Consider the following 9018-nt stretch of genomic DNA (forward strand, 5'->3'; position numbering starts at 1 on the left):
CTCTTCAAGAGATTAGTGTTTAATTACTCCCTAAAATTCAGATGATCATCACTCTTGATTTATGGATTGAGGATCATCACGTTACTACTCACAACTGGATCTTCGGCAAGTCATGTTGGCTCTTGCGACTCACAAGTAATTGGAGAGTGCTTTGATCTGGGCTTGTCTGAGGTGCTTTTTCTATGACCGCCTGATGCTAAGCATGCGTAAACAGGGAATTTTCAAACTTTTAATTTTTTTTTCCTAGATGGTGCCATCTCAAGTACTTATAACGACTGCTCCTGCTAGTATGAATAGTGTTTGTAAAGATCTTTAGGGGGTTCAGCCATTTGAACTCTCGCATCCAAAACGATCACTTAATGTACATTGCTTGCACAATTGTTGATCTATATAACTGAGTGGAACATTTTCTCATGACCTACTTTCTTTCTTTCTTTCTTATTTGAGAGCTGTGCATGCACCTTTCAGAATTGATGCATTGCCCTCGAGTCGATTATTGTACTACTCGTGGCTGAGGATAGTACATGCCGCACAATCCTTTGAATCTGGCCACTTGGACTGTGACATTGGGTATCCGAGCTTGAGTTATAGTGAAAGACTTCGAAGTCATGATCGACAATCGAACAACCCAAAATTAGAGACGGATCGAGGATTTGAAAAGTAAGTGAATGCCCTACATGCCCTCGAGGGCACCATTCAAACTCAATGAGTGGATCGGGTCCATTAAGGGATTGCATCATGCTGTGAACAATCAAAATTGTTATCCTTGATGACGATGTCCGAGAGACTATACGCGTATTCCGCGAGGAGGTAATGCAACTTGACCATACGAGTTGCTATGCTCACTAGCGCAGCGGGTAATGCACCCAACTTTCTGTTTGACATAGAGCAAAACTTTGGGCACAAGTCAATACATGGTGTTGATGCATCAAGGCTGCACGATCTATTTTTTGTTGAGTCAGTTTGTTAAAGTCCTATTTTGTAGGGTATTTAGCTGCATGTTATCTATTCTGTTAGTTTATTGTAGATTTATTCTGTTAGTTGTTGCTCACTTTTGTAGATCAAGCAATCTGTTACTTAGATGGCAATGTGTGTTTAGTGGGCAACAAAAAGCTTTAGTCTTTATTTAAGTAATTTTCAGTTTTCTGAATGAAGAAAAAGCACTTTTCCTTTCCATATGATCTGCTTGCTGCAAACACACAGCTTTTGCTGTCAATTCTTCTTTTTTTCTTTGAGAAAACAACATTGGTATCAGAGCCTTCTTGATCTTAAGGAGTTGTGAGTGACTTGTGAGATTGATTGAGAGGAGTGTCTGCATCGATAGAAGCCGAAGGCAAAATGGAGGCAAGATCGAGTGTTTTTTCAATGGCTCCACCAGTGTTTGATGGAGAAAATTATCAAGCCTGGGCAGTGAGAATGCGAGCCTATCTAGAGGGTTGTGATTTTTGGAAAACTGTGGAATAAGATTATGAAGTTGCTCCCCTTCTTAACAATCCAACCATCGATTAGATCAAGTTTCACAAGGAGAGGACAACAAGGAAAGCAAAGGCAAAGTCTTGTTTAAATGCTGCTGTCTCACTTGCTATTTTCAGCAGAATTATGGCTTGTGAATCAGCCAAAGCTATTTGGGACTTCCTCAAAGCTGAGTATCAAGGAGATGAGAGGACCCGAAGCATGAAGGGGCTAAATTTGATCACGGAATTTGAGAGACTGCAGATGAAGGAGTCTGAGACAATTAAGGAGTATTCTGATAAGTTGATAAGCATTGCAAATTAGGCAAGAGTTCTAGGCACCGACCTCTCTGATAATAGGCTAGTGTAGAAGATTCTTGTCTCTTTGCCCGAAAGGTTTGAGGCAACCATTGCCTCTTTAGAGAATACCAAGGATTTGTCTTAGATCAAGTTGGCATAATTGCTTAGTGTTCTGCAAGCACAAGAGTAGAGGAGGTTAATGAGGTTGGAAGGAAGTACGGAAGGAGCTTTACGGGCCAAAGAACAACAAAATATAAGAGGGAAAGGCAAGAAGTGGAAAGGAAAGAAATGAAATGGCAGTAGTGGTTCAGAAGCTACTGTAAGAGAGAATAGTGCAGGCAACTCCAAGAACAATTGGAGAAGGTATTTGTCATGTCAGCCTTGTGGAAAACAAAATCATCTGCACTTTAGATGTTGGAAGAGGCCAGATGTAAAGTGCATAAAATGTCATAAGCTTGGACATATTGAGAAGTTCTGCAAAGAGAAGGGAGATCAACAGCAAGGTGAGGCACATGTTGCAGCCCAGCAAGAGGTAGATCAACTGTTTGTTGCCTCTTGTTTCTCTTATAGTACTCTATGTGAAAGTTGGCTTGTTGATAGTTGTTGCACAAACCAAATGACAAGTGATGAAAAGTTATTTATAGACCTTGATAAGTCATTGAAGTCAAGAGTGAGGGTTAGGAATAGGGAGTACTTAGAAGTGAAAGGTAAAGGGCTGTAGCAATAGAGAGTTATGTTGGAACTAAATTGGTTTCTAATGTGATGTATGTGCCTAAGATTTATAAGAATTTGCTGAGTGTGGGGCAGTTGGTAGAAAAGGGATTTAAGGTGATATTTGAAGAGGGGAAGTGCTTAATCTTTGACTCCAATGGTTAGGAGTTGTTCAAGATAAAGTGTTTAATCTTTAACTCCAGTGGTTAGGAGTTGTTCAAGATAAAGATACAATAGAAGAGTTTTTCTCCGAATCCTCTTGAGAAAGAGCAGGTGGCATTCATGTGCCAGGCCAATGATTCGGAGATATTGTCACGACCTAAAAATTCAGAAAATTTCAGGCTAATGGATTATCGGGTTAATTATTTAACTAACCTAACTCGGACTCTCCCAAGTCCATATCAAATCGCAACTTAAGGTTTAATTGATTAACATGCAATATATTTTAATTTTGGAGCCGCCACTAATCATTTTTGGTAGGTCGATTAGAAACCTAAATAAAATAGCGGGAGAATTATTTTATTCCTACGAACCGGAGATTAAGAGTTCGAGGACTTGATTACGCTAGATTACTCTAACGCCCTTTCGGTACCATTTTATTTCATGAAAAATCATTTGAGAAGGCAACATTAATTGATTTTAACCTAAGTCACTAACAAAGGTTATCATGCGGGTGCATAATCAATTAATGAACATCCATAAGTCAATATAATCAAGGGAGCATGCGCCACACAAAATTATTTTTTTTTTTTTTTTTTCGATTTTTATATGAATGCATGAAAGACTATACTATATGTGATGCAATGTCGTGATGCAAATGCAAGACTAAGCTAAATGACGTGCAAAAGATGACATGCAAATGAAAATTAACTTCGTGATGTATGAATTAAAATTTTAAATATGCAGTTTTAAACTAATGTATAAAGATATGCTTCTAGTTTAATTAAATTGATTACGTGATGTTGGAATCAATTAAATTAACCTAAGCATACAATTCTACATGCAATGCAAACTAATATGCAACCTATATGACATGGTATGAGATGACATAGCAAAGATGAATTTTTTTTTTTCGGATGAATTTATTTCCTAAAATAGAACTATGCCAAAATAATTTTTATCTTGCATATTTTAGAGTTTACATTAAACTAAACCCTAATATATTAAAGATAAATTATTTTAAACATGAGATTCTATCTAAACATGCAATTTCTATTCTAGTATGCAATCTAACCTAATTATTTACAAAAAAAGGATTAGATATGCAATGATCTACATGATGCTATTTTTGAAAAGATATGTAATTTTCAAATATGGAAAATGAATGAATGCAAATCTTTTAGAATTTTCGAGATTACATCATACGACGGATATATTCTAAAAAATATGACAATCAAGCAATTCAAATCAAAAGAGGAAAGTGAATATACCAATCAATGCTAATCAAGAAAGTGGATATATCAATCAAGTTTTGAAATATTTCGTGAATATTTGAGTCAATCTTTAATTCGTAATCCTACAATTAACGATTAAACCCAAATCCTTGCCTAATCGAGTATTCTATCAATAATCCTAAAGATGGACGTTCTCGATCGTATGACAAGTTGTGGATTAGGAAAAGAAATTTTCCTAATCAACCTGTATTTTAAAAAATATCCACTTTGATGTAATATACTCGCGATATACAAATATATGACAAGATATGCTCGAATTAGGTGAGTGAATATTCAATTTGAATATAGGAAATATTTACCTTATCTTGCAAATTTATGCTTTCCTAATTTGGACTAGACCAAATTTTGTACTCCGACGATCGGTTTAGTGAGGACACATTCGGGCAAGAGAAACCAACGTTGACGTTAAATGGCCCATGATCAACAGAGAACAGCAGCAACGCAGGGGCAGTTCAATTGGGAAATAAGAATTTTTGGACCTTGATTTGAGCTCGAAAATATGCACTTCAAAGCTGTGAATTCGCTCGTATATCACCTCCAAAAAGTGCTATTTTTTTGACGTAAAGTGCAGCAAAATAGCCCCTTGTATTGCCGAGCAAAACCTTGTGCTTTGGACCTGAACGGTGGAAAAATTAGGCCAATTTGGAGCAAAAAATGACACTTGAACAGCAGCCAAGCGTGGACCAATCAGCAAGGGTTTTCCTCAGCTTCTCGTCCCCTTTGCAAGAGCAAAATGTGATGAAGAAACTACAAAGACAGATTGCAAAAACCATAGGGACAGAGGAGAAAACCGCAGTAAAAGCTCCTGGATCCGCAAGGAAGAGGGAACCAATGTTCCTTCGTTGCCAGAGGAATCCGCTTCTCACTTTTGCGTTCTCCTTCTTCCTTTTCCTTCTTATGTGAACTCTTCTACTATTCTGAATTTTCCGAATGGTAGAATCCCCCTTTGTGAAGGTCCATGACATATGTATATATAGGCGTGAGATTAGGGTTTGTTGCCCATATCTCTTTCCTATTTTCATTCAAAGGACATATTCTGATATCTCTACGATATTATTGAAACAATTGGCTCATTTATCCTTTAAGATTTGAAATATTATAATATCTAGATTAATTGCCCCAAACCAATATTACAAATTTTAATGAATTAATTGCTTCCGTCGCCGGTCCTATAAAATGGAAATGTAATGCATGAGTGCTAAAATTAACGATAAAAATGATTTAATTATTCTTTTGTGAGAGCTAAAACTAATCCTCTTTTTTTATACAAGATAAATGATTTAAGAAAAATTAAAATTTAGGTGTCAACAGATATGGCACAAGAGGCTAGGGCACTTTCATCACAAAGGCGTCTTGTTCATGTAGAGGAATGAAATGGCAACTGGGTTACCAAGCCTGGAGGAGCAAATCACAAAGTGCAAGGCTTGTTTGCTGGGCAAACAGACAAGACTTCCCTTTAAGGAATTTACTTGGAGAGCTACGGAGAAGCTGCAGCTGATTCATACAAATCTCTGTGGTCCACAAGTGATTCCTTCACTAAATGGTAGCAGGTATTTCATTATTTCCATTGATGATTATACCGGAATGTGTTGGATTTACTTCATGAAGCAAAAGTCAGAAGTTGCTGAGGTATTTCTGAAGTTTAAAAGATGGGTTGAGAACCAAAGTGGTTGCAAGATTCAGGTCATTAGATATGATAATGGAATAGAATACACCTTGCAGAGGTTTAACTCTTTCTATGAAGAGGCTGGAATTGAGCATCGGCTTACCGCTTTTTACTCTCCACAGCAAAATGGAGTAAGTGAAAAGAAGAATATAACCATTATGGAGATGACTAGATATCTGCTGCATGAGAAGAATCTACCAAAAGAATTTTGGGCGAAGCGAAACAAACAAGCGGTTTGTCTACTGAATAGGCTGCCTACAAGGGTATTGGAGAAGAAAACTCCCTTTGAAGCTTGGTTTGGTGTCAAGCCAATTTTAAGAAATTTGAAGGTGTTTGGCTATTTGTGTTTTTCTCATATTCCATAGGTCAAGAGAAACAAGCTGGGGGAGAAAGCTGAACCTGGAATCTTTGTTGGCTACGGTTTAGTGTCAAAAGCCTATAGGATCTATCAACCATAAACGGGGAAGGTGATCATTAGCGGGGATGCTTAGTTCTTGGAAGATGAGCAATGGATCTATCAACCATAAACAGGGAAGGTGATCATTAGCGGGGATGCTTAGTTCCTGGAAGATGAGCAATGGGACCGGACAGATGAGTTACAAGGCAAGCATAAGGAGGTATCACTAGAACCTAACGAGCTAGTAGATGATGTTCCAATTAGAGGTACCGGATCTCTGACTGATATATATCGGAGGTGTAGTGTGGCTATTTTAAAACCTACTGGTTATGAGGAAGCTAAAAATGATTAGAGGTGGATGAATGCAATGAAGGAAGAGTTGGTCATGATAGAAAGAACCGGACATGGGAGCTAGTGGAGAAGCCTAAAGACAGGAAGGTAATTGGAGTAAAATGGGTTTTCAAGACCAAACTCAATCCCGATGGCTCGGTGAATAAGCATAAGGCCAGGTTGGTGGTGAAGGGATATGCACAGGTTTGGGGAGTTGATTTTTCAGAAACCTTTACTCCTGTTGTAAGGCTGGATACAATTAGAATAACTCTTGCTTTGGTAGCTCAACAATGATGGAAGGTGTATCAGTTAGATGTGAAATCTGCTTTTTTGAATGAAGTGTTGTAGGAGGAGATTATGTTGAGCAGCCAGAAGGTTTTTTCATACCAGGCCGGGAGGAGAAAGTTTATTTGCTGATAAAGGCTCTTTATGGCTTGAGGCAAGCTTCCGGAGCATGATATAGTAAGATGGATGAGTACTTGCTAGGTCTAGGTTTCAAGAAAAGTCTTAGTGAATCCACTCTATATGTCAAGAAGTTAGTATCTAACTTAGTGATGGTGTCTCTTTATATGGATGATATGCTGGTGACGGGAAATAATAGTGCTCGGATTACTGCACTTAGCAAGAGGTGATGAAGATGTTTGAAATGACTGATCTTGGTGAGATGTCGTATTTTCCGGGGATAGAGGTTAAGCAGACTCATAATGAAGTTTTTATCTGTCGGAAAAAGTACTTGAAGGAGATCCTAAAGAGATTCAACATGGAGGAGTGCAAGAGTGTGAGTACTCCAATGGGTCAAAAAGAAAAGCTTCAAAAGAAGGATGGATCGGAACTTGCAAATGAAAGAGTTTATAGAAGTTTGATTGGCTGTCTTTATGTATCTCATCGCAACTAGGCCGGACATCATGTTTCTTGTAAGTGTCTTGTCTAGATTTCTTAATTGTGCAAGTCAATTGCATATAGTAGCTACAAGGAGGGTGTTGAGGTACTTGAAAGGTACTCTTTCATATGCAATTAAGTTCTGCAAAATTCAGGAGTTTAAGTTGCGGGGGTATTCTGATAATGACTAGGTAGGATCAGTGGATAATATGAGGAGCACTTCAGGTTATTATTTTACATTTGGGTCGGCATGTTTTTCCTAGTGTTCAAAGAAGCGGGAAATAGTAGCACAATCAACTGCAGAAGATGAGTTCATTGCAACTACTGCAACTATGAATCAAGCATTATGGTTGACAAAGCTGTTGGATGATCTACATTTGGAGCAAGAAGAAGGCATAGAAGTATTTGTGGACAATCAAGCTACTCTGGCCATTTCACGGAATCCAGTATTTCATGGAAAAATAAGGCATTTTAATTTTAAGGTCAGGTATTTCTTCTTGAGAGAAGTGCAAAAGGCTAGAGAGGTGAACCTGGTGTATTGCGGTTCAAAAAACCAAATTACAGATATATTCACTAAGTCATTTCATGTTGGTCGTTCAAACTTCTCAAGGCAAAGTTAGGAGTGTGCAACACTTGATCCAGGGGGAGAGTGTTGATGCATCAAGGCTGCATGATCTATTTTTTGTTGAGTCAGTTTGTTAAAGTCCTATTTTGTAGGGGTATTTAATTGCATGTTATCTATTCTGTTAGTTTGTTGCATATTTATTTTGTTAGTTTGTTGCTAACTTTTGTGGATCAAGCAATCTATTACTTAGTGGGTAACATGTGTTTAGTGGGCAACAAAAAGCTTTAGTCCGTATTTAAGTATTTTTTAGTTTTCTTAATAACGAAGAAGCAGTTTTCCTTTCCATACGATCCGCTTGTTGCAAACACATAGTTTTTGCTGTCAATTCTTCTTTTGTTCTTTGAGAAAACAACATATGGGATGAGTTGGAGTGACAATGGAAGTGAGATATAACACTCTGAGGGCGTTACATGCGCAGCAGAAGTTTGAGAGAGCCCAAGTCTGAGTCCATCAACATATCCAGTCGAACGACTCACCTTCACTCAAAAGCTAAAGCTAATGAGTTAAGGGTCAACTTGGATATATTAATTATTCAACACCATATTAATTCTCCGATGTGGGGCTTTTCTAACACTAATGTTGGACATTCATAATGTGTCCGAGCTGCAGACATAGCAAGGGACATAGCTTTGGCACGAGCCGAGGCTAAACGCAAGAGTTGTCAAGCCCCGAGAACCAGCAATAGGTCTAGATAGGAATTCACACCTCAGAAATGCCAAGACCTTGGTAAATAGAAGCAGGTGACTGCTAGCTTGCTTCAAGTGTAATGGACGCATAAAGTTGCGGAATTCATGAAATGTGCGGTGAACGCGATGCAAGAGAGAGTGTTGAGCTACCATGTCAATTCGGACATTGAGGGAGAGCATAAATGAGATGGCCCGAGGATGGGGGGCCTTTCACTTGCTTTATGTTGTTTTGTGCTAAGCTATCACCAAGGGAAAAACGAAAGAAATTAACAAAAATAAGTTGATGTATGCAGAATTGCAAACTAATGGCAAAATCGAATGGGCCATGGTTGATTCGGGAGTAACCTATAACTTTGTGTATGTGTTTGAAGCCAGCAAGCTTGGACTTGCATCGGAGGCTTGATGCGAGTCGGATCAAAGCCATGAGCTCTAAACAACACTTGATCCTCGACGTGGTCGAAGGAGTTTCCATGATGATTGGAGAGTGGAAAGGATTGCTCGGCCGCATCTTTGAATGAC

The 9018-nt window shown here is 38.4% G+C and overlaps 1 long non-coding RNA gene across 1 annotated transcript; it reads left to right on the forward strand.

The window, feature by feature from the left end:
- Positions 1 to 918: 918 nt before the first annotated feature.
- LOC115753287 lies at positions 919 to 8018 on the forward strand. The gene is made up of 3 exons (XR_004016852.1): positions 919 to 1043; positions 2055 to 2056; positions 8004 to 8018. It is a non-coding gene; the product is annotated as an uncharacterized LOC115753287 (long non-coding RNA).
- The last annotated feature ends 1000 nt before the right edge of the window (positions 8019 to 9018 follow it).

This window comes from Rhodamnia argentea, chromosome 1 (assembly GCF_020921035.1).
Source record: "Rhodamnia argentea isolate NSW1041297 chromosome 1, ASM2092103v1, whole genome shotgun sequence".
NCBI classification, from domain to species: Eukaryota; Viridiplantae; Streptophyta; class Magnoliopsida; order Myrtales; family Myrtaceae; genus Rhodamnia; species Rhodamnia argentea.